At 52.9% G+C, this 26,129-nt stretch overlaps 1 long non-coding RNA gene and 2 pseudogenes across 1 annotated transcript in view; 1 reads left to right on the top strand and 2 right to left on the bottom strand.

The window, feature by feature from the left end:
* The window catches only part of LOC109439324 (uncharacterized), a 106,637-nt gene extending 83,404 nt beyond the window's left edge, over nt 1-23,233 (top strand). The window contains exons 2-5 of the long non-coding RNA XR_012493109.1: nt 20,003-20,213; nt 21,939-22,020; nt 22,720-22,830; nt 23,050-23,233. This is a non-coding gene — a long non-coding RNA (uncharacterized LOC109439324). The remainder of the gene's footprint in view (nt 1-20,002; nt 20,214-21,938; nt 22,021-22,719; nt 22,831-23,049) is intronic.
* LOC141569494 (motile sperm domain-containing protein 3 pseudogene) lies at nt 960-1,659 on the bottom strand (annotated as a pseudogene).
* Nucleotides 14,999-15,687, bottom strand: LOC109439321 (motile sperm domain-containing protein 3; annotated as a pseudogene).
* Nucleotides 23,234-26,129: the final 2,896 nt, after the last annotated feature.

Genomic DNA, 26,129 nt, shown 5'->3' with positions numbered 1-26,129 from the left:
ATTTTCGTATGGTTGAGAATATATCTACAAGGTAAAGCCCTAGAAGTAGAATTGCTGGGGCAGAAGTTAAAGACCTATGTAGTTTTGTCACAATCGACAGATTACTCTCCATGACAGTTACACCAATTTGCATTCCCAGTAGCAACATATGAGAGGGCCTGCTTTCAAACCACAGCCTTTCCAACAGAGTGGGTTGCTGTACTTTTCAATTTTGATAACCTGATTGGTGAGCAGTGGTGTTTCTGTGTAGTTTTCTTGTGGTAAAATTTACATAACATAAAATTGACCAGTTGAACTACTTTTAAGTGTACAATCCCATGGCATTAAATACATTCACAATGTTGTGCAACCATCACCACTATCCATTTCCAGAACGTTGTCCTCCCCTTAACTGAAACTTTACCCATTAAACAGTAACTTCTCATTCCTCCCTCTCCCAAGCCTCTGGTAACCTCTATTCTACTGTCCGTCGCTAAGAATTGGACTGCTTTAGGTAATTCATATGAGTGGAATCATACGATATTTGTCCTTTCGTGTCTGGCTTATTGCTCTTAGCATAACGTTTTGAAGGTTTACCCATGTGGTGCCATGTATCAGAATTTCATTCTTTTTATTCTTTAAGAGCTCTTTATATATTCTGGATATTGATTCCTTATCAGATTTGTGACTATTTTCTCTCATTCTGTGGGTGGTTTTTCACTTTTTTGATAGTATCCTTTCATGCAATAAAGTGTTTAATGAAGTCCGGTCTATCTCAGGATAGCTTTTTTTTTTTTTCAGTTTAATTTTACAAATTTATTTTATTCATCTTGGAAAATAAATACAAGTCCCTGGGTATTTTTTGTTAGGGACTGGGCGGGAAGGAGGGAATAGGAGACAAGGCAAGATACGAGCATCACCGTGGCTATCTCACGTCCACATCCCTTCCTGGGGAGACGGGTGGAGGCTGAGCTGGGGGCTCAGGTCCAGAGGAAGACCATGGTGAGGAGGCCCAAGACGTACGCTGTCACCAACTTTTGTCCCAGGGAAACGTGTAGGATTTGGGGCGGCTGGCCGCTGAGCTTGTCCTGGAGCAGGAGCAGCAGGAAGGCCACCAAGACTATGCCCACCAGCAAGACGAGGAAAAAGGAGCTGGTGGCCAGTTGTGAGTGGGATTTTTCCAGGAGGTGTCTGGCCATGGGTGGAGCTATCCAGGAAGGAGGCCCTGGATGGGGCACTGGGTGGGGCTGTTCCTGACATTCAGGGGGTATGCTGGGGCCCTCAGAACCGAGGGGATGTCCTTGTACCCCCCACTCGGCCCTCAGATGGCTCAATGTGGAATGGGTCCTGGACATTACAGTGGTTGGGAATGGGGGCCACATGCCCAATTGTAATGTCAATTCAGGACTGAGGCTTCACATAGTCTTTGGCAGCGAATACCGTATGCGAGTATATGGCAGGTGCAGTGCCCAGAACTCGGAAGCAAAGCACGCCTCCCACGGGGTTCTAGAGGGTCAGCAGCTGCCGAGGGCCACTACGTCGGTCCACCCTGAATATTAGATCCGGGGAAAAGACGAGGACTGGAATAACATGTCCCGAAGGAGAAGGGGCACCCCAGGACCCCTGCCCAGGAGCCCACAGACCCACCAGCTCCTGGTCCTGGGACACCCCAGGGCGCATGCAGGCTTTGGGTGTAGGACACCCGAGGGCAGAGCTGGGGTGGCAGGAAGGGCCCAGAGTCTAGAACTGGGGAACCAGAGGGGTGAAAAGGAACAGATGAGATCATGGAGCAGGGCCTGAACTGATGACGCTGCCGCCACCACCACCTTGGAACCCCACTAGATGAGGCTCCCACAGATCAGACCCAGGGCCTCCAAACCCTTCCCCTCTCTAGCTCTGCCCTGTCCCTTTAGGCCCGTATCTCAGTAGGTTTAATTCACATTTCATTTATCACAAGTGAGGTTGAACATGAGATATGGTTTTCCCCTTATAGACGTTGACAGTCTGGTTAAACTAAGCAGCATGGGTAAAGCCATACATTCTGAACGGTATATGCTAGGTTTCAGTTTCCTCATCTGCTGGGTGGAGCAATTAAACATGCATGACAATTAGAAAAGTATGCTTGGCATGAATAGGAAACCACAAACGCCTTTCCCCCAGGATTCTTTAGTTAGGACTCCTCCTTCAGAGAGCATAGGCCCGTCACATGATCTTGGTCACCTTGGAAGCTGTACCACCAGCTTGTGGAGAGTTTGCTCATGGCTCTAGCAGACGCCCTCTTCCCGAATGCCCTCCTCCCGTCAGTCCCATCTGGATAAGTGGCACGGTCATCCAAGCCAGAAAGCTGGCACCTGGCCCCGCTAGGTTTCCACTCCCAGTTAGCCCTGGAGTCTTACACCGTGGCTTCCAAGCCTCTCTCTCACTCTGCACTCTGTCCTCCCAGCTGCTGCTGTCCGAACCCGGGCCTGGACTCCAGCGACAGCCTCCTCTCCGGCTCCTGGGCTTTGCCTCCAGTCTTCATGGGGCCTCCAGAATATTTGGAAATTTTCCTTTGATGCTTTCTTTGTATCCTACAGTGTAGTGGGTTGAACAGCAGCCCCCAAAAACTTCGTGCCTGTTCAGAATCTCAAAATGTGACCTTGGGCTTTGCAGATAAAATGAGTTAAGGATCTCCAGATGAGATCATCATGAATTTAGGGTGGACCCTATATCCACTGACTGGTGTCCATATGTAATAAGAAGAGGCGAGGACACTCAGAGACATACAGGGAAAAAGGCCTCGAAAGATGGAGGCAGAGAGTGGAGTGATTCGGCCACAAGCTAAGGAACACCAGGAACCACCAGAAACCAGAAGAGGCAGGAAAGATCCTCCCCTGGAGCTCCAGGAGGGAGCATGGCCCTGCGACACCTTGATTTTGGACTTCTGGCCCCCAGAACTGGGAGAGAATAAATTCCTGTTGTTTTAAGCCACCCAGTTTGTGGTCCTTGGTTATGGCAGCCCCAGGACGCTAATACATACTGGTAAGCCATATTCATTGTGGAAAACATGAGAAAACGCAGATACGTGAACAGAAAAGGAAGTAAACAAAAGAAAATAAAAACCATACACAGGCAATTCCACCTCCCACAGACAACCACTGTTTACCAGTTTTGTGTCTGTCTCATTAGAGTAATATTTCTAAAACTCAAACTTCTAAAGTGCTCACACCTCTCCCAAATGCCGTCAGGATAAAATGTAAAACTCTTTAATTGGGCCTCCTACAATATGGCCTTTTTGTCAGCTCTTTTCCTTCCACTCTCAGAATCCAGGTTCACACCTGCCTTTGCTTGGTCTTTGGGGACAGGCCTGGCCTCTGCCTTCAACCTCGGGTTCCGTGGCCTTGTCACAGCACCCCACAGTGGACGCACTCCTCCTCTGGAACTGACGCCGCTGGACCAGAGGAGCCTGTGAAGTGGAACTGGTGCTGGTGACCCCATGTCCACCCCTTGATTCCTGGAACCGGAAATCCAGGAGCTGCTGTAATGCAGGGTCTCTGGTCCCGCTCCCCACATAAGGACGCAGGATATGGTGAGGCCAAAAAGGAACACCCACGGAGCCATAGATACGGGAGTCATACTGCTATATTCTCACTGGTGGCTGGCTGGGTTGGAGACACGGGAAGCAGGAGCCACAATCTGCCGTCCGCTTCCCTGCCAACCAACTGACCCTTTGCCGGTGTAGTCACGGCTGTTCTATCAGTGGCTAATGGCTAACCGGTAACAGCTGATGGCCAACTAGTCACAGCTGACGGCCATCTACTACCTGAGCCAGCACCTTCCCATGTGAGGCCGAGAGCCTGGAAACTGCTCTCTGGGACTCTGTGTCCACAGCTGCCATTCCACTGAGGCAAGACAGACCATAAGCAAACACATAAATAGGCAATTACCAATCATGGGAGCAGCTGGGGGAGCATAAGTGGGTGGCGGTCTGGTAAGGGATCCCACCCCCGACCTCTAGAGGGAGACCAAACCCTGGTGGAAGAGCAGCTCTCAGGGCTGACGCTGTAGTGCCCTCAGCTGGCCAGCAGCCTGTGAGGGTTTCCAATGTCACCCTTTTATCTGAAGGCCTGGCCCCCGCCCACCCCTTCCCACAGGCCTGCAAGTAGGGTCCTGGCCAGGCCTGGTAGCTCCAGGCCCTGTGTGGCATCAGCACAGGTGGGGCAGGGTACCCGGAAAGCAGAGCATTTGTCCCCAAAGAAGCCTCGGATTGAGCTCCTGGAGGATGCCCATTTTTCTGTGCCCAGGAAGGAGCCCAATAAGGGAAGGCCTTCCTGCAGTATCGTGCGGGAGACCTGCGGGGTCTCTACCCCTGCTCCCCACATAAGAACGCAGGATATGGTGAGGCCAAAAAGGAACACCCACGGAGCCATAGGTAGGGGAGTCATACTACTATATTCTCGCTGGTGGCACTATAGTCTCACTGGAGGCTGGATCCACACTGTCCGCAACCCGCCATCCTAACTGCAATCTGCGCTCGCCAGCTCAGCCACCATCTTCTTGCTAGCCCCCATTTTTTCTGCTAGTGTAGCCACGGCAGTTATATTAGTGGCCAATGGCTCACTGGTTACAGCTGACGGCCAACTAGCCACAGCTGACGGCCAATTAGCCATAGCTGACGGCCATCCACTACCCGAGCCAGCACCCCTCCACATGATGCCGAGAGCCTGGAAACTGCTTTCTGGGGCTCTTTCCCCACACGCAGGAAACAGGGACTGTCCCCAGTCTGTGCCTTTGCAGGTGTTGCCTCCTTTGCCACATGCAGTGATCTTTGTGCAGCCCGAGCCCAGGTGGGCACTGCCCTCCCCCTCTCCTTCATTCTCATGGGGGATGCTCTCTGTAACGTAGGGTATTTTAGAACTTTTAAAGCACTAACATTATTTTCTCAGGATTGTTTACTTAGTCTCTTTGGAGCGGTTAGCAGTCGAAGTTTTATTTCAGATGAATTATGACTGCCAGGCTTGGCACTTTTTATTTTAAAATATTGGGGGGTGGGGTGAACTGCTGAAAAGTGAAAGATCAATCACTTAAAAATTATAAAATATGAAGTGGCGATGCCCCAAACGGCTGGACCCCTCAGCCCTGCACAGCAGAGCCTCCCCCCACTCCCCCCGGGGCTTCTGTGGGAGCCGATCGCTGGAGGGGCCATAGAGCACTGTGTGGGCTTAAGGTCCAACAGAGACATTCATGCAAGCTGAGTGTTGACACAACTTTGTAATACAAAAAAAGTGGAAAAAACCTAAATCCCTATCTATAGGGATATTAGTTAAATTAACTGTAACTAACCATGCATTAAAAGAGGAACTCTGTACTCTCGTGGTTCTCAAGGCAAGAGTCAGGCAGGCTACATGCTCAGCAAAGGAAGGAAGGTAGGTAGGTAGGTTGGGATACAGAGATGGTGGATGGTGGATGGTGGTGAACGCGTGGTTGGCAGATGGTGAGGCTGAGTGGCATTTTGCATGTGTCAGGGACTCTAGTCCCTCCTGACCCTCTCCTGCCAGATCTGTCTCCAGGAAGCTCAGGTCCCCTCCTGCTGGCCTTCCCCAGGCTGCCCGTGGTCACTGCCCTCCCAGGCCTAAGTGTCATCTCCTCCAGGAAGTCTCCCAGCACTGAAGGCTCCCAGCTGTGAGCTCCCAGGGGAAGGGCCTTCTGCCAAAAATGTTGGCTCCAGGGATTATGAGTATGGGGTGGGGGCTCGAGACTGTAGGGGGGGGGACTGGACACAGGCTGGACCTGAAGGTGTATTTACACAAGGAACTCAGGGTCCTCTTCAAATGGCTCAGAATTGTGGAGTCTTTGTCCCTACTCCCTGCTGCCCCCTGGCACTGCCCCTGCCGTCTGGGGCTTCACCTACATTCCTTCTCGACCTGCCACCTGGAAGCCTGCCCAGGTGTTGGTTCTCTGTCTCCCTCACCCTGCTGTCCTTAATTGTTTCATAAAAAGCTATATTTTAACTGGTTTTCCTTCAGAGCAAGTGAAAGAGAAAACAAATAAACCAAACCACAATAACGTCAAGAAAATGTCACATGATTTCAGTGAAACCACTGCATTTCTAAGAAGGCATATTGGGTGTACAGTGGGGAGGAGCAAGGAGAGAAACTCTCCAGTCTATTTCCTCGTCTGAAGAAACTCTCCAGTCTATTTCCTCGTCTGGCTCAGTCAGTCAGTGTCTGAAGGAGCTCAAGCAGAGAACTTGGTCTGTTCCCCAAGGTGAGAGTCGGGTGACTGGCAGGGAGACAAGGGCGGTGGGAGGAAGAGGCGGGGGTGGAGAGCTGGTCCACCAAAATGTGGGGTTCCAACAGGAGGTTCATTATCTGCAATGGCGCAGCTGGCTTAGCCTCAGAGAATAGGGTCCTCAGCCAAGGGAGGCCTAGAGGAATAGGGAAATGATTTGCATACAGAAATCAGATCTTCCTTCTAGAAGGGGCATGTGGGGACAGAGCCCCAGAGAGCAGTTTCCAGGCTCAAGGCCTCACATAGAAAGGTGCTGGTTCAGGTAGTAAATGGCCATCAACTGTGATTGGATGGCTATCAGCTGTGGCTAGTTGGCCGTCAGCTGTAACCAGTGAGCCATTGGCCACTAATATAACTGACGTGGCTACGCTAGCAGAAAATGGGGGCTAGCAAGGAGATGGTGGCTGAGCCTGCAAGCGGTTCAGTGAGGGTTGCTGTCGTGCGGGAGACCCTGCTCGCTGCGCCATTTGTCATGCGGGAGACCCTGCTCGCTGCGCCATTTGTCGTGCAGGGCGTCCGGCGGGGTCTCTGCTCCCGCTCCCCACACAAGAACGCAGGATATGGTGAGGCCAAAAAGGAACACCCACGGAGCCATAGGTAGGGGAGTCATACCACTATATTCTCTCTGGCGGCACTATACTCTCACTGGAGGCTGGATCCACACTGTCCGCAAACCGCCATCCACGCTTGCCAGCCCAGCCGCCATCTTCTTGCTAGCCCCCATTCTTTCTCCTCCACTCTCTCCTTCCTCCTCCTCGTAGCCACAGCAGTTATATTAGTGGCCAATGGCTCACTGGTTACAGCTGACGGCCAACTAGCCACAGCTGATGGCCATGCAATCACAGTTGGCCATTTACTACCTGAGCCAACACCTTTCTATGTGAGGCCGAGAGCCTGGAAACTTCTTTCTGGGGCTCCGCCCCCACAGTTGCGAACAGTGTGGCTCCTGCTTCCTGTTTCTCCAACCCAGCCGCCAGCGAGAGTATAGTGGTATGACTCCCCTACCTATGGCTCCGTGGGTGTTTCCTTTTGGGCCTAGCCACATCCCCCGTTCTTATGTGGGGAGCGGGAGCAGAGACCCCGCATGACACCCTGCACGACAGAGCAACAAGGAACAAAGGATGAGGCCCGTGGTCAGCTGGGACATCTGGCCTTGGATTGTGTGCCTTTGAATTTGCTGAGGGGTGGGGGGAGTTGGTCAGGGAGTGTCAGTGGGTTGAGGGCCCCAGCTGCTCCTTTCTCTGCACTGAGAAATCCCTGGGGTGGCCCAGCCCCCTACCCCACTGTCACCCGCCAAAGGACCATCCCTCTCAAGTCCTCCCCAGAGCAGGTTCTCACAGCAGGTCCTGCTGGGACAGAGTTGGAGGGGGTCGGGGGGTGGTATCAGGATTCTGAGCAACCAGACAAAATAGCCTGGTGGACAAGGAATTGGGGGCTGCTGGTGGGTATCCCATGTGACCAAGGGAGCACAGGAGAGGGGCCCAAGGGCCACGCCTAGGGCTGCAAGGTATGGGGAGCAGCGGGAGGGGGCTGAGGAGGATGGGGCAGAGGGGAAAGGGCTGGGCTTGTAGCCACAGGAGCTCCCTCAGAGGACAGTTTCCCCAGGTGGTTCTGGAGACAGGAAGCCATGAGGGCTGACCCCTTGGGAAGTGGTCACTGTCCATAGGCCCTAAGGGACCCTGGGAGGAGTCCAGCCAGAGCGGTAGTCTGAAGGGGCGAGGACCAGAGCAGGACAGCACTGGCTGAGCAGGGTGTGGTGGGTCAGGCTGACCTCCCTCCTCTCAGCTCCTGCCAGCCATCTGCTGCCGCCTCTCCGCCAGGCCTGGCAGAGCAAGAATGAGGAAACGTGGAGAACAGCTTCTGTGAGGGTCCCTGGTGTTTTCAGGCCTGGGGGCAGTAAGGGGCCCTGTGGCAAGGGGCTAGGGAAGCAGGGTTGGGGATCCTGAAGTCAGCGGGCTCTCAGCCCAGTCCTGAGGGGAAGGTGAGCTCTTCCTCCAGGCCTTCATAGGCAACTCTGAGCCTGAGGCAGAGTGGGGTCCTGGGACCTCTACAGCCCCCAGGGACAATGGGCCTAGGCAGCCCTGCAGGCTCCAGGGCAATCAACACTCGGGTCTCTTGTCTAGGAGACCCCCTCCAGGCACGGTTCCCGTGCAATTGGGACCTGGCCTTGGCATTTGAGGAGGAATGGGTGTATGCGGAAAGGTGACTTGCGGTGTTCTCCCCACAGAGGGGAGTTCTGATACCTTGAGAAGATGATTGCTGAAACAGTGGCGTCCGGGCTTTTCTTCTCAATCTCCGTCGCTGCCATGGTGAGAGTCAAGATCAAATCCCACCCCCGCACCCCCCCACCCCCGTGGCAATCAGCCAGGCCTGGCCACACCCAGCCACAGCTGCTGGGATGGAAACAGGACCCTGGTGATGTCCCGCCATTGACAGGGTGCACCCAGGATGACCAAAGGCTTCAGAGGCCTCTGCGCTGAGCCCCCAGGACACCTGGGATGGGGCAGGAATTCCCTGGGGACTCACGGGACACCCCCCCCCCCCAGCCTTCATTCCCTACTGAGGGTCCAAGGCCTGGCCAGAGCCATGCCAGGAGAATCAGCAGGACCCCATCTCCCAGAGCCTGGAGGCCCCTCTGCAGCGTGCCCGGCTCACCAGCCAGTCTTGCTCCAGGTGTCTCCATATGTCCACCTGCTTTCTCCTGCCAGCCCAGGGGGTGGAGGGTGCCCATGACCTGTGAGGAGGCAAGGCCCAAAGGAGTCATGGGACCACCCGGGGGCCACCAGCTGCTCACTACAGACGGTAGAGCAGGGCCAGCATCTGCCTTGGAGCCCATTCTTCCCACTGAGCTCCGTGGGACTGGGCCATCTCGAGTGCCCCTGTATTTTCTCTGGTTTCTGCTTCCATCCCCCATCAGCCTGGGACCCTGAGCCCCACGGTCCATTCATTCTCTCCATCCTGTGGGGTCAGCCTGGGGTCACTGAGGTCACCCTGGCCCATTTTTCCTCCATATAGGAAGCGCCTACCGTGTCTCTGCAAGTAGCAGCCACCGGGGCAGCAGTGTGGCCCAGTGTTATCCTGGGCTGCGTTGCTATCGTAGCTGTAGCCTTCGTCATCGGTGTCATCGTCGGTGTCACCATCCTCAACAATAAGGTCAGAGCATGGCTTGGATGGTGGGGGTAGGGAGTGCGCATGAGTAGGAGGGAGGCCCGGGAACGGCTTGGGGGAGGCGCAGGTCAGGTTGGAAACGTCAGTGGGGGCCTCCATTAGCCTGAAGGCCTGGCAGCCCCTCCCCACTGGCCACCCTACCCTCCTCCTGTCATCGTCATGTCAGCTCTGGACACTGCATGACCCCGCCCCCCTTCTCTTGCAGATGAAAAATAAACAGGAATAATAATACAATGTGTTCAGAGGAATCCTCTGCAGTCCTCCCCTCACCGTGGACATGGGAGGCCCCACCTTCCTGGGGAACGTTGTGAAGCAACGTGGTATACACGGTTTATATTTTGGGTGAGAATGAAGACAACTTTTGGGCAAAATAAAAACTAATTGAACCTGAAGCTAATGAAAAAACTCAATTGAATACACATTTCTTTATTGAGTGCATACTGTGTGCCAGACTCTTCCAGAACCGAGCCCTGAATCCCAGGATTCTGGGTCCTTTGAGAACCAGTGCCTCCAGTCCTGGGGCCTTCCCAACCCCCCACCCCACCCTCCCACCCCCCCAACCCCCCACCCCCGCCAACCCTGGCCCTTCCCAGGGTTGCCTGGCCTGGTCCGTCTATCTCTCAGATCTAGAGCGGCTCTTCTGGGGCCTCCTCAGGGCCTGAAGTGGGAAAATCAACTCTCTTTCTCATCTACAACACTCACAGCCACACACCAACACTTCTGACACCAAATGTGTGGGATTTTCCACACCAAGCAATTTTCCATTTCTCTGTCGACATCAGCCAGGTTTGCTCTGATTTAGCTCAATTCTGACACTAACAGGAGTTATCAGACACCCCAGAAATTAAGGGCTTGGTCCCACAAAACTGGCCCCACCTCAGATGCCAATTTCAGGTGGTGGGTCCCTGGTTACCCACAAACTTTTATTCTACTTGGGTACAGATGAGGGATTTCCACAACCCCTCCTTGGGTTCAGTAATTGCTAGAAAGGCTCACAGAACCCAGGAAAATAGTTCATTTACTAGATCACCCATTTATTATAAAGGCTACAGCTCAGGAACCACCAGATAGAAGAGATGCACAGGGCAAGGTGTGGAGGGAGGGGCAAGGAGTTTTCATGTCCTCTCCAGGTGCCACCCTTTCCTCATGTGTCACCAATCTGGATGCTCTCCGAGTCCCACAGTTCGATTTTGATGGAGGCTTCGTTCCATAGGCTCCATTAATCATTAACTCAATTTCCAGCCCCTCTCCCCTCCCCAGAGGATGAGTCTCTAAGTTCCATGTTTAATCAAGCTTTGGTCTTTCTGGTGACCAACTCCCATCCAGGAGCCAACCCAGCATCACCACATTAGAACAAAAGACACTCCTGTCACCCAAGAAATTTCGAGGGATTTAGGAGCCCTATGTCAGGGTCTGGGGCCAAAGATCAAATATTAGAAAAAAAGATATTCCTAGCACCCCTATCACTGAGGAAATTGCAGGGGTTTTAGGGCTGTGTCAGGAACCACAGGCAGAGACCAAATACATATTTCTTATTGTGTCACAAGACCTCATACCTCTGCGCAGCCTAAGCCTGGAAAACCAGTCGCTAACATATTCACTAGATGGGGTCCCTGAGGTTTCCCCCTTCCTGGTGCCCTTGACCTAAAAGGAGGCCAGTGGGACCTCCAGCATGGTCAAGGCTCCTGTCACCTTCACATGGTGATCTCTTTTCCAGTTGTCACAGCTTCTGTCATTTTTAGTTCATAAGACAGTCCAATGACACCCACATGCACACCGGCCTCGGAGAAAACCCAATCCTCCAGACACAGCGAATCTAGCAGTCTCTAGTTCTCTGCGCTTGCCATGGGGTGACCTCCAGCCCCGGGTCAGCGGTGCTCCCACTATCTAGCCCCTCTGCCCAGACGGGCTATGGCAAGGGGGTCAGCCATGTCATCTGCATCCGGAGTAGTGGGAAAATTTAAGGTAGAATAAAGGGCTGGCGTGGGCCTGCCCTAAGCGGAGGCAGTGAGCCTAGGGAAGCTGGGACGGCTGACGTGGGCAGGCGAGCGCTCTCTGGATGGGCTTGAGGAGCACATCGGGATTTCTCTGTTGGTCCTGAGTTGGAAGCAGGGGCAAGAAATAGAGAAGCCATGGTCAATGGCAGAGTCCTGCTCAACTGGCCGATTGCTGCAGAGACTAGTCTGGCTTCCTGGGACAGGGGTTGCAAGAACTGCAGTCAGAGTTCTCTTGTCATATGGTCTGGCTACTTTCTCTTACCATATTCCCTCCCATCCCATTCTTAAGAACGAACTCAGCGTCTAGATGTCTGGAGTCCCTTCCCCCTGGCCTGCTGCTGTCCTTTCAGTGCTCAAGTCACTCCTGAGCACATAGCAGGGATTCATAGGGACTAGTGGGGTATATGGGGTCCAAAATGCTGGACACAGGGCTGCCAAGTCACCTCCGGGCTCTGGCCCCAACAGCTGTGCTGTTTTCTAGAACACTCAACTCTCCCAGCAGCATTCACCTGTAAGCCTGAAAAAGAAGAATTGTACTTAAAGTCCAAGGTGAAAATATAAACAGTGCCTCAGGTTGTGCCAGGGTCAGCCAAGGAAAGGGACATGTGGTGGAGTCTGCAGCCAAAAGGGGACACAGGCCCCTGTGGTGAGTAAGGGGAAAAACAGGAGATGGAGGCAGAGGCTGGGCTGAAGGTGGAATGAGACCCAGGCCTGAGAGGACAAAGTCAGGTGCGCCTGGAGGACAGAGACCGAGTGTCCAGCTGCCTCTATGGCGTGTGCCCCCTTGAACTTCTCTTTCCATTATTAATTGTTTTCCAATGATCTGTTTCACAGCTGACATCCCTCTGGGGCTCAGAAGAAGCTGAGGGGCCTGTGCTGCTAAAGCAAAGATTGACCCTGGGCCTGGGGCACATTGCTCCAAGGTGGGCACACTGCCTGGGCGCCTGTGAGGGTGGCCAACCTGCTCTGGTCCCCTACCTCTCATCGCCCACCCCACCACCTCTCAGGCACAGCCCTGCCACCTCCCCCAGTACCCCTCCTTGCTCCATTCCTCAGAGGTGAATCCACAATAAATTATCAGCCATGGCAACACCAGACCTGCTGGGTACCCCAAGGACCACAGAGGAATTTACATAAACATAGTTATGGGATCACAGCCATAGCGGTGACACTTGGCCATCCACTGCCCATGCTGGGCAGAAACAAGCACCTGGCAGCGTAGGTGAGCATTACAGAGCCAGTTCAAATCCCAGTTCTGCAACTTACTGTGTGACCTTGGGCAAGTTACTTAACCTCTCTGGGCCTGTCTGTACAAGGAAAATCACAACACAGCTCCCTCATGGGCTATTGGGAAAATGTAATGAGGTCCTAGATCTGTCTTAGTATAGAACAGGCAGAGGGCAAGCACTGCCTGGCCCCTTCCCTATCTTCCCACATGACTTGATCCCCCTACCCCAACACCATCCCACTATGGAGGCACCATCTCACTCTCCGGCGGTGCAAGGATTTGTGTCTGTTTTGTTCCCAAGGCAGGTGCTCCATAAATATTAGGAATAAATTAATCAATGGATGAATGAATGAGATTAGATTAGTTACCTATTGCTGCCATAAATTATCACACACTTAGTGACTTAAGAAAACATACATTTATTATCTTGCAGTTCTGTGGCTAGGGGAAGGGAGGAATGGGAACAATTGCTTATTTGGTACAGAGTTTCCTTTTGGGGTGGTGAAAAAGTTTTGGAAACAGAGAGTGGTGATGGTTGAACAACATTGTGAATATAATTAGTGCCACTGAATCATACACTTAAATATGGTTGGAATGGCAAAAGGACTCTCCTTAATTTTGTGTGTGTAGGTCTTAGTAGAAGTGTAACAGACAGATGAAATCTCATTTTGCCAGAAGTGTCAATCCTGTAAACATATCACACTGTAAAGTGAAAGCACAATCTTTCTATCCCATCGCCCCCAATTACACTCCTCATTTCTGGTGGACTGGACCTTGTCCCTCCAGATGTTTTCAGTACAGATAGTCCAAATAGGTATATTAGTCCCCTGGGGCTGCCGTAACAAATCCCCACAACTGTGTGGCTTAAAACAACAGAATTGTATTCTCTCTCAATTCTGCAGTTCAGAAGTCTAAAATCAAGGTGTCTCTCCCCCAGAGTCTCTAGGGGAGGATCCTTCCCTGCTTCTTCCATCTTTTGGTGGTTCCTGGAGTTTCTTAACTTATAGAGCATTCCAATCTTTGCCTCCATCATCACATGTCCACTTCTCTGTGTCTCTTTGTGTGTCTGCATCCCCATCTCCTCTCCCTTCCTCTTATAAAGATACCAGTCAAGAGATTTAGGGCCCCACCCTCAATCCATGATGATTTCATCTTGAAATCCTGAACGAATTACACCTGCGAAGACCCTATTTCTTCCCCTTGCCACTCGGGTTCAAGCCGTTGTTTCTCAGTCTAGTTGTGTAAGACCCAGCTGCCTGACCCATGCTGGTATTATGAGCCTTGCGCTACCCCCTGGCTGAGGCAGTCGGTCCCTGGTCGTCGGTGGGCGGCTCACAGTGGCTCACGGCAATTTCCACTGGCTGCCATATTGTAGCCCACGGCAGCCCATGGCAGCCCAGCTCCAGGGAGAGCCGTTGTTCACAATCTTAGCTGTAGAGGGCGCAGCTCACTGGCCCATGTGGGAATCGAACATGCGACCTCGCCATTAGGAGCAGGACACTCTAACCACCTGGGCTATCTGGCCGGCCCCAAGACCCTATTTCCTAATAAGATCACATTCACAGCCACATGGGGGTTAGGACTTAAATATATCTACTTTTCAATTTTAATAACCTGATTGGTGAGCAATGGAGTTTCCGTGTAGTTTTCTTGTGGTAAAATTTACATAACATAAAATTGACCAGTTGAACTACTTTTAAGTGTACAATCCCGTGGCATTAAATACATTCACAATGTTGTGCAACCATCACCACTATCCATTTCCAGAACGTTGTCCTCCCCTAAACTGAAACTATACCCATTAAACAGTAACTTCTCATTCCTCCCTCTCCCAAGCCTCTGGTAACCTCTATTCTACTTTCCGTCGCTAAGAATTTGACTGCTTTAGGTAATTCATATGAGTGGAATCATACGATATTTGTCCTTTCGTGTCTGGCTTATTGCTCTTAGCATAACGTTTTGAAGGTTTACCCATGTGGTGCCATGTATCAGAATTTCATTCTTTTTATTCTTTAAGAGTTCTTTATATATTCTGGATATTGATTCCTTATCAGATTTGTGACTATTTTCTCTCATTCTGTGGGTGGTTTTTCACTTTTTTGATAGTATCCTTTCATGCAATAAAGTTTTTAATGAAGTCCAGTCTATCTCAGGATAGCTTTTTTTTTTTTTTTCAGTTTAATTTTACAAATTTATTTTATTCATCTTGGAAAATAAATACAAGTCCCTGGGTATTTTTTGTCGGGGAGTGGGCGGGAAGGAGGGAATAGGAGACAAGGCAAGATACGAGCATCACCGTGGCTATCTCACGTCCACATCCCTTCCTGGGGAGACGGGTGGAGGCTGAGCCGGGGGCTCAGGTCCAGAGGAAGACCATGGTGAGGAGGCCCAAGACGTACGCTGTCACCAACTTTTGTCCCAGGGAAACGTGTAGGATTTGGGGCGGCTGGCCTCTGAGTTCGTCCTGGAGCAGGAGCAGCAGGAAGGCCACCAAGACTATGCCCACCAGCAAGACGAGGAAAAAGGAGCTGGTGGCCAGTTGCGAGTGGGATTTTTCCAGGAGGTGTCTGGCCATGGGTGGAGCTATCCAGGAAGGAGGCCCTGGATGGGGCTGTTCCTGACATTCAGGGGGGTATGCTGGGGGCCTCAGAATTGAGGGGATATCCTTGTACCCCCCACTCGGCCTTCAGACAGCTCAATGTGGAATGGGTCCTGGACATTACAGTGGTTGGGAATGGGGGCCACATGACCAATTGGGATGTCAATTCAGGACTGAGGCTTCACATAGCCTTCGGCAGTGAATACTGTATGCGAGTATATGGCAGGTGCAGTGCACAGAACTCGGAAGCAAAGCACACCTCCCACGGGGTTATAGAGGGTCAGCACCTGCCGGGGGCCACTGCGTCGGTCCACCCTGAATACTAGATCCGGGGAAAAGACGAGGACTGGAATAACATGTCCCGAAGGAGAAGGGGCACCCCAGGACCCCTGCCCAGGAGCCCACAGACCCACCAGCTCCTGGTCCTGGGACACCCCAGGGCGCATGCAGGCTTTGGGTGTAGGACACCCGAGGGCAGAGCTGGGGTGGGAGGAAGGGCCCAGAGTCTAGAGCTGGGGAACCAGAGGGGTGAAAAGGAACAGATGACATCATGGAGCAGGGCCTGGACTGATGACGCTGTCGCCACCACCACCTTGGAACCCCACTAGATGAGGCTCCCACAGATCAGACCCAGGGCCTCCAAACCCTTCCCCTCTCGAGCTCTGCCCTGTCCCTTTAGGCCCGTGTCTCAGTGTAGGTTTAATTCACATTTCATTTATCACAAGTGAGGTTGAACATGAGATATGGTTTTCCCCTTATAGACGTTGACAGTCTGGTTAAACTAAGCAGCATGGGTAAAGCCATACATTCTGAACGGTATATGCTAGGTTTCAGTTTCCTCATCTGCTAGGTGGAGCAATTAAACATGCATGACAATTAGAAAAGTATGCTTGGCATGAATAGGAAACCACAAACGCCTTTCCCCCAGGATTCTTTAGTTAGGACTCCTCCTTCAGAGAGCATAGGCCCGTCACATGATCTTGGTCACCTTGGAAGCTGTACCACCAGCTTGTGGAGAGTTTGCTCATGGCTCTAGCAGACGCCCTCTTCCCGAATGCCCTCCTCCCGTCAGTCCCATCTGGATAAGTGGCACGGTCATCCAAGCCAGAAAGCTGGCACCTGGCCCCGCTAGGTTTCCACACCCAGTTAGCCCTGGAGTCTTACACCGTGGCTTCCAAGCCTCTCTCTCACTCTGCACTCTGTCCTCCCAGCTGCTGCTGTCCGAACCCGGGCCTGGACTCCAGCGACAGCCTCCTCTCCGGCTCCTGGGCTCTGGGCTTTGCCTCCAGTCTTCATGGGGCCTCCAGAATATTTGGAAATTTTCCTTTGATGCTTTCTTTGTATCCTACAGTGTAGTGGGTTGAACAGCAGCCCCCAAAAACTTCGTGCCTGTTCAGAATCTCAAAATGTGACCTTGGGCTTTGCAGATAAAATGAGTTAAGGATCTCCAGATGAGATCATCATGAATTTAGGGTGGACCCTATATCCAATGACTGGTGTCCATATGAAATAAGAAGAGGCGAGGACACTCAGAGACATATAGGGGAAAAGGCCTCGAAAGATGGAGGCAGAGAGTGGAGTGATTCGGCCACAAGCTAAGGAACGCCAGGAACCACCAGAAACCAGAAGAGGCAGGAAAGATCCTCCCCTGGAGCTCCAGGAGGGAGCATGGCCCTGCGACACCTTGATTTTGGACTTCTGGCCCCCAGAACTGGGAGAGAATAAATTCCTGTTGTTTTAAGCCACCCAGTTTGTGGTCCTTGGTTATGGCAGCCCCAGGACGCTAATACATACTGGTAAGCCATATTCATTGTGGAAAACATGAGAAAACGCAGATACGTGAACAGAAAAGGAAGTAAACAAAAGAAAATAAAAACCATACACAGGCAATTCCACCTCCCACAGACAACCACTGTTTACCAGTTTTGTGTCTGTCTCATTAGAGTAATATTTCTAAAACTCAAACTTCTAAAGTGCTCACACCTCTCCCAAATGCCGTCAGGATAAAATGTAAAACTCTTTAATTGGGCCTCCTACAATATGGCCTTTTTGTCAGCTCTTTTCCTTCCACTCTCAGAATCCAGGTTCACACCTGCCTTTGCTTGGTCTTTGGGGACAGGCCTGGCCTCTGCCTTCAACCTCGGGTTCCGTGGCCTTGTCACAGCACCCCACAGTGGACGCACTCCTCCTCTGGAACTGACGCCGCTGGACCAGAAGAGCCTGTGAAGTGGAACTGGTGCTGGTGACCCCATTTCCACCCCTTGATTCCTGGAACCGGAAATCCAGGAGCTGCTGTAATGCAGGGTCTCTGGTCCCGCTCCCCACATAAGGATGCAGGATATGGTGAGGCCAAAAAGGAACACCCACGGAGCCATAGATACAGGAGTCATACCGCTATATTCTCACTGGTGGCTGGCTGGGTTGGAGACACGGGAAGCAGGAGCCACAATCTGCCATCCGCTTCCCTGCCAACCAACCGACCCTTTGCCGGTGTAGTCACGGCAGTTCTATCAGTGGCTAATGGCTAACGGGTAACAGCTGATGGCCAACTAGTCACAGCTGACGGCCATCTACTACCTGAGCCAGCACCTTCCCATGTGAGGCTGAGAGCCTGGAAACTGCTCTCTGGGACTCTGTGTCCACAGCTGCCATTCAACTGAGGCAAGACAGACCATAAGCAAACACATAAATAGGCAATTACCAATCATGGGAGCAGCTGGGGGAGCATAAGTGGGTGGTGGTCTGGTAAGGGATCCCACCCCCGACCTCTAGAGGGAGACCAAACCCTGGTGGAAGAGCAGCTCTCAGGGCTGATGCTGTAGTGCCCTCAGCTGGCCAGCAGCCTGTGAGGGTTTCCAATGTCACCCTTTTATCTGAAGGCCTGGCCCCCGCCCACCCCTTCCCACAGGCCTGCAAGTAGGGTCCTGGCCAGGCCTGGTAGCTCCAGGCCCTGTGTGGCATCAGCACAGGTGGGGCAGGGTACCCGGCAAGCAGAGCATTTGCCCCCAAAGAAGCCTCGGATTGAGCACCTGGAGGATGCCCATTTTTCTGTGCCCAGGAAGGAGCCCAATAAGGGAAGGCCTTCCTGCAGTATCGTGCGGGAGACCTGTGGGGTCTCTACTCCTGCTCCCCACATAAGAACGCAGGATATGGTGAGGCCAAAAAGGAACACCCACGGAGCCATAGGTAGGGGAGTCATACTACTATATTCTCGCTGGTGGCACTATAGTCTCACTGGAGGCTGGATCCACACTATCCACAAATCGCCATCCTAACTGCAATCTGCGCTCGCCAGCTCAGCCACCATCTTCTTGCTAGCCCCCATTTTTTCTGCTAGTGTAGCCACGGCAGTTATATCAGTGGCCAATGGCTCACTGGTTACAGCTGACGGCCAACTAGCCACAGCTGACGGCCATCCACTACCCGAGCCAGCACCCCTCCACATGACGCCGAGAGCCTGGAAACTGCTTTCTGGGGCTCTTTCCCCACACGCAGGAAACAGGGACTGTCCCCAGTCTGTGCCTTTGCAGGTGTTGCCTCCTTTGCCACATGCAGTGATCTTTGTGCAGCCCGAGCCCAGGTGGGCACTGCCCTCCCCCTCTCCTTCATTCTCATGGGGGATGCTCTCTGTAACGTAGGGTATTTTAGAACTTTTAAAGCACTAACATTATTTTCTCAGGATTGTTTACTTAGTCTCTTTGGAGCGGTTAGCAGTCAAAGTTTTATTTCAGATGAATTATGACTGCCAGGCTTGGCACTTTTTATTTTAAAATATTGGGGGGTGGGGTGAACTGCTGAAAAGTGAAAGATCAATCACTTAAAAATTATAAAATATGAAGTGGCGATGCCCCAAACGGCTGGACCCCTCAGCCCTGCACAGCAGAGCCTCCCCCCACTCCCCCCGGGGCTTCTGTGGGAGCCGATCGCTGGAGGGGCCATAGAGCACTGTGTGGGCTTAAGGTCCAACAGAGACATTCATGCAAGCTGAGTGTTGACACAACTTCGTAATACAAAAAAAGTGGAAAAAAACCTAAATCCCAATCTATAGGGATATTAGTTAAATTAACTGTAGACTAACCATGCATTAAAAGAGGAACTCTGTACTCTCGTGGTTCTCAAGGCACGAGTCAGGCAGGCTACACTCTCAGCAAAGGAAGGAAGGGAGGTAGGTAGGTAGGGATACAGAGACGGTGGATGGTGGATGGTGGCGAATGCGTATTTGGCAGATGGTGAGGCTGAGTGGCATTTTGCATGTGTCAGGGACTCTAGTCCCTCCTGACCCTCCCCTGCCAGATCTGTCTCCAGGAAGCTCAGGTCCCCTCCTGCTGGCCTTCCCCAGGCTGCCCCGTGGTCACTGCCCTCCCAGGCCTAAGTGTCATCTCCTCCAGGAAGTCTCCCAGCACTGAAGGCTCCCAGCTGTGAGCTCCCAGGGGAAGGGTCTTCTGCCAAAAATGTTGGCTCCAGGGATTATGAGTATGGGGTGGGGGCTGGGGAGTGTGGGGGGGGGACTGGACACAGGCTGGACCTGAAGGTGTATTTACACAAGGAACTCAGGGTCCTCTTCAAATGGCTCAGAATTGTGGAGTCTTTGTCCCCACTCCCTGCTGCCCCCTGGCACTGCCCCTGTTGTCTGGGGCTTCACCTACATTCCTTCTCGACCCACCCCTTGGAAGCCTACCCAGGTGCTGGTTCTCTGTCTCCCTCACCCTGCTGTCCTTAATTGTTTCATAAAAAGTTATATTTTAACTGGTTGTCCTTCAGAGCAAGTGAAAGAGAAAACAAATAAACCAAACCACAGTAACATCAGGAAAATGTCACATGATTTCAGTGAAACCACTGCTAGTCTAAGAAGCCATATTGGGTGTACAGTGGGGAGGAGCAAGGAGAGAAACTCTCCAGTCTATTTTTCAGTCTGGCTCAGTCAGTCAGTGTCTGAAGGAGCTCAAGCAGAGAACTTGGTCTGTTCCCCAAGGTGAGAGTCGGGGGAAAGAGGCGGGGGTGGAGAGCTGCTCCACCAAAATGTGGGGTTCCAACAGGAGGTTCATTATCTGCAATGGCGCAGCTGGCTTAGCCTCAGAGAATGGGGTCCTCAGCCAAGGGAGGCCTAGAAGAAATAGGGAAATGATTTGCATACAGAAATCAGATCTTCCTTCTAGAAGGGGCATGTGGGACAGAGCCCCAGAGAGCAAATTCCAGGCTCAAGGCCTCACATAGAAAGGTACTGGCTCAGGTAGTAAATGGCCATCAACTGTGATTGGATGGCCATCAGCTGTGGCTAGTTGGCCGTCAGCTGTAACCAGTGAGCCATTGGCCACTAATATAACTGTCGTGGCTACGCTAGCAGAAAATGGGGGCCTAGCAAGAAGATGGCGGCTGAGCCTGCAAGCGGTGCAGCGAGGGTTGCGAACAGTGTGGCTCCTGCTTCCTGTTTCTCCAACCCAGCCGCCAGCGAGAGTATAGTGGTATGACTCCCCTACCTATGGCTCCGTGGTGTTTCCTTTTGGGCCTGGCCACATCCCGCGTTCTTATGTGGGGAGCGGGAGCAGAGACCCCGCCTGACACCCTGCACGACAGGGCACAAGGAACAAAGGATGAGGCCCATGGTCAGCTGGGACATCTGGCCTTGGATTGTGTGCCTTTGAATTTGCTGAGGGGTGGGGGGAGTTGGTCAGGGAGTGTCAGTGGGTTGAGGGCCCCAGCTGCTCCTTTCTCTGCACTGAGAAATCCCTGGGGTGGCCCAGCCCCCTACCCCACTGTCACTTGCCAAAGGACATTCCCTCTCAGGTTCTCCCCAGAGCAGGTTCTCACAGCAGGTCCTGCGGGGACAGAGTTGGAGGGGGTCGGGGGGTGGTATCAGGATTCTGAGCAACCAGACAAAATAGCCTGGTGGACAAGGAATTGGGGGCTGCTGGTGGGTATCCCATATGACCAAGGGAGCACAGGAGAGGGGCCCAAGGGCCACGCCTAGGGCTGCAAGGTATGGGGAGCAGCGGGAGGGGGCTGAGGAGGATGGGGCAGAGGGGAAAGGGCTGGGCTTGTAGCCACAGGAGCTCCCTCAGAGGACAGTTTCCCCAGGTGGTTCTGGAGACAGGAAGCCATGAGGGCTGACCCCTTGGGAAGTGGTCACTGTCCATAGGCCCTAAGGGACCCTGGGAGGAGTCCAGCCAGAGCGGTAGTCTGAAGGGGCGAGGACCAGAGCAGGACAGCACTGGCTGAGCAGGGTGAGGTGGGTCAGGCTGACCTCCCTCCTCTCAGCTCCTGCCAGCCATCTGCTGCCGCCTCCCCGCCAGGCCTGGCAGAGCAAGAATGAGGAAACGTGGAGAACAGCTTCTGTGAGGGTCCCTGGTGTTTTCAGGCCTGGGGGCAGTAAGGGGCCCTGTGGCAAGGGGCTAGGGAAGCAGGGTTGGGGATCCTGAAGTCAGCCGGCTCTCAGCCCAGTCCTGAGGGGAAGGTGAGCTCTTCCTCCAGGCCTTCATAGGCAACTCTGAGCCTGAGGCAGAGTGGGGTCCTGGGACCTCTACAGCCCCCGGGGACAATGGGCCTAGGCAGCCCTGCAGGCTCCAGGGCAATCAACACTCGGGTCTCTTGTCTAGGAGACCCCCTCCAGGCACGGTTCCCGTGCAATTGGGACCTGGCCTTGGCATTTGAGGAGGAATGGGTGTATGCGGAAAGGTGACTTGGGGTGTTCTCCCCACAGGGGTCAGTTCTGATACCTTGAGAAGATGACTACAGAAAAAGCGGGGTCCTCACTTGCCTTCTCACTCTCTGTCGCTGCCATGGTGAGAGTCAAGATCAAATCCCCCACCCCACCCCCGTGGCAATCAGCCAGGCCTGGCCACGCCCAGCCACAGCTGCTGGGATGGAAACAGGACCCTGGTGATGTCCCGCCATTGACAGGGTGCACCCAGGATGACCAAAGGCTTCAGAGGTTTCTGCGCTGAGCCCCCAGGACACCTGGGATGGGGCAGGAATTCCCTGGGGACTCATGGGACACACCCCACCCCCCCCAGCCTTCATTCCCTACTGAGGGTCCAAGGCCTGGCCAGAGCCATGCCGGGAGAATCAGCAGGACCCCATCTCTCAGAGCCTGGAGGCCCCTCTGCAGCATGCCCGGCTCACCAGCCAGTCTTGCTCCAGGTGTCTCCATATGTCCACCTGCTTTCTCCTGCCAGCCCAGGGGGTGGAGGGTGCCCATGACCTGTGAGGAGGCAAGGCCAAAGGAGTCATGGGAACACCCGGGGGCCACCAGCTGCTCACTGCAGAGGGTAGAGCAGGGCCAGCATCTGCCTTGGAGCCCATTCTTCCCACTGAGCTCCGTGGGACTGGACCATCTCGAGTGTCCCTGTATATTCTCTGGTTTCTGCTTCCATCCCACATCAGCCTGGGACCCTGAGCCCCACAGTCCCTTCATTCTCTCCATCCTGTGGGGTCAGCCTGGGGTCACTGAGGTCACCCTGGCCCATTTTTCCTCCATTTAGAAAGTGGCTAAAATGTCTCTGCATGCAGGAGCCTCCGGGGCAGCAGTGTGGCCCTGTGTTGCCCTGGGCTGTGTTGCTATCCTCGCTGTCACCTACATCATGGACACTAAGGTCAGAGCATGGCTTGGATGGTGGGGGTAGGGAGTGCGCATGAGTAGAAGGAGGCCTGGGAATGGCTTGGGGGAGGCGCAGGTCAGGTTGGAGACGGTAGTGGGGGCTTCCATTAGCCTGAAGGCCTGGCAGCCCCTCCCCACTGGCCGCCCTACCCTTCTCCTGTCATCGTCATGTCAGCTCTGGACACTGCATGACCCCTCCCCTTTTCTCTTGCAGATGAAAAATAAACAGGAATATTAAAATGTGTTCAGAGGAATCCTCAGCAGTCCTCCCCTCACCATGGACATGGGAGGCCCCACCTTCCTGGGGAACGTTGTGAAGCAACGTGGTATAGACGGTTTATATTTTGGGCGAGAATGGAGTCAACTTTTGGGCAAAATAAAAACTAATTGAACCTGAAGCTAATGAAAAAACCTAATTCAATACACATTTCTTTATTGAGTGCATACTGTGTGCCAGACTCTTCCAGAACCGAGCCCTGAATCCCAGGATTCTGGGTCCTTTGAGAACCAGTGCCTCCAGTCCTGGGGCCTTCCCACCCTACCCAGGGTTGCCTGGCCTGGTCCATCTATCTCAGATCTAGAGCGGCTCTTCTGGGGCCTCCTCAGGGCCTGAAGTGGGAAAATCAACTCTCTTTCTCATCTACAACACTCACAGCCACACACCAACACTTCTGACACCAGATGTGTGGGATTTTCCACACCAAGCAATTTTCCATTTCTCTGTCGACATCAGCCAGGTTTGCTCTGATTTAGCTCAATTCTGACACTAACAGGAGTTATCAGACACCCCAGAGATTAAGGGCTCGGTCCCACAAAACTGCCCCCACCTCAGACGCCAATTTCAGGTAGTGGATCCCTGGTTATCCACAAACTTTTATCCTACTTGGCTAGAGATGAGGGATTTCCACAACCCCTCCTTGGGTTCAGTAATTGCTAGGAGGGCTCACAGAACCCAGGAAAATAGTTCATTTACTAGATCACCCATTTATTATAAAGGCTACAACTCAGGAACCACCAGATAGAAGAGATGCCCAGGGCAAGGTGTGGTGGGACAATCCAATGACACCCACACGCACACCGGCCTCGGAGAAAACCCAATCCTCCAGACGCAGCGAATCTAGCAGTCTCTAGTTCTCTGCGCTTGCCATGGGGTGACCTCCAGCCCCGGGTCAGTGGTGCTCCCACTATCTATCCCCTCTGCCCAGACGGGCTATGGCAAGGGGGTCAGCCACGTCACCTGCATCCGGAGTAGTGGGAAAATTTAAGGTAGAATAAAGGGCTGGCTTGGGCCTGCCCTAAGCGGAGGCAGTGAGCCTAGGGAAGCTGGGACGTCTGACGTGGAGCAGGCGAGCGCTCTCTGGATGGGCTTGAGGAGCACATCGGGATTTCTCTGTTGGTCCTGAGTTGGAAGCAGGGGCAAGAAATAGAGAAGCCATGGTCAATGGCAGAGTCCTGCCCAACTGGCCGATTGCTGCAGAGACTAGTCTGGCTTCCTGGGACAGGGGTTGCAAGAACTGCAGTCAGAGTTCTCTTGTCATATGGTCTGGCCACTTTCTCTTACCATATTCCCTCCCATCCCATTCTTAAGAACGAACTCAGCGTCTAGATGTCTGGAGTCCCTTCCCCCTGGCCTGCTGCTGTCCTTTCAGTGCTCAAGTCACGCCTGAGCACATAGCAGGGGTTCATAGGGACTAGTGGGGTACGTGGGGTCCAACATGCTGGACACAGGGCTGCCAAGTCACCTCCGGGCTCTGGCCCCAACAGCTGTGCTGTTTTCTAGAACACTCAACTCTCCCAGCAGCATTCACCTGTAAGCCTGAAAAAGAAGAATTGTACTTAAAGTCCCAGGTGAAAATATAAAACTGCCTCAGGTTGTGCCAGGGTCAGCCAAGCAAAGGGACATGTGGTGGAGTCTGCAGCCAAAAGGGGACCCAGGCCCCTGTGGTGAGTAAGGGGAAAAACAGGAGATGGAGGCAGAGGCTGGGCTGAGGGTGGGATGAGACCCAGGCCTGAGAGGACAAAGTCAGGTGTGCCTGGAGGACAGAGACCGAGTATCCAGCTGCCTCTATGGCGTGTGCCCCCTTGAACTTCTCTTTCCATTATTGTTTTCCAATGATTCTGTTTCACAGCTGACATCCCTCTGGGGCTCAGAAGAAGCTGAGGGGCCTGTGCTGCTAAAGCAAAGACTGACCCTGGGCCTGGGGCACATCGCTCCAAGGTGGGCACACTGCCTAGATGCCTGTGAGGGTGGCCAACCTGCTCTGGTCCCCTACCTCTCATCGCCCACCCCACCACCTCTCAGGCACAGCCCTGCCACCTCCCCCAGTACCCTTCCTTGCTCCATTCCTCAGAGGTGAATCTACAATAAATTATCAGCCATGGCAGCACCAGGCCTGCTGGGTACCCCAAGGACCACAGAGGAATTTACATAAACATACTTATGGGATCACAGCCATAGCGGCGACACTTGGCCATCCACTGCCCAGGCTGGACAGAAACAAGTACCTGGCAGCATAAGTGAGCATTACAGAGTCAGTTCAAATCCCAGTTCTGCAACCATGTGACCTTGGGCAAGTTACTTAACCTCTCTGGGCCTGTCTGTACAAGGAAAATCACAACACAGCTCCCTCATGGGCTATTGGGAAAATGTAATGAGGTCCTAGATCTGTCTTAGTATAGAACAGGCAGAGGGCAAGCACTGCCTGGCCCCTTCCCTGTCTTCCCACATGACTTGATCCCCCTACCCCAACACCATCCCACTATGGAGGCACCATCTCACTCTCCGGCGGTGCAAGGATTTGTGTTTGTTTTGTTCCCAAGGCAGGTGCTCCATAAATATTAGGAATAAGTTAATCAATGGATGAATGAATGAAATTAGATTAGCTACCTATTGCTGCCATAAATCAGCACACACTTAGTGACTTAAGAAAACATAAATTTATTATCTTGCAGTTCTGTGGCTAGGGGAAGGGAGGAATGGGAACAATTGCTTATTTGGTAGAGTTTCCTCATGGGGTGGTGAAAAAGTTTTGGAAACAGAGAGTGGTGATGGTTGAACAACATTGTGAATATAATTAGTGCCACTGAATCATACACTTAAATATGGTTGGAATGGCAAAAGGACTCTCCTTAATTTTGTGTGTGTAGGTCTTAGTAGAAGTGTAACAGACAGATGAAATCTCATTTTGCCAGAAGTGTCAATCCTGTCAACATATCACACTGTAAAGTAAAAGCACAATCTTTCTATCCCATCGCCCCCAATTACACTCCTCATTTCTGGTGGACTGGACCTTG

Source organism: Rhinolophus sinicus, linkage group LG18 (genome assembly GCF_036562045.2).
Source record: "Rhinolophus sinicus isolate RSC01 linkage group LG18, ASM3656204v1, whole genome shotgun sequence".
In the NCBI taxonomy this organism is placed as follows: Eukaryota; Metazoa; Chordata; class Mammalia; order Chiroptera; family Rhinolophidae; genus Rhinolophus; species Rhinolophus sinicus.
The sequence above is the reverse complement of the archived record's forward strand: the minus strand, read 5'-3'. Positions and strand labels throughout refer to the sequence as shown.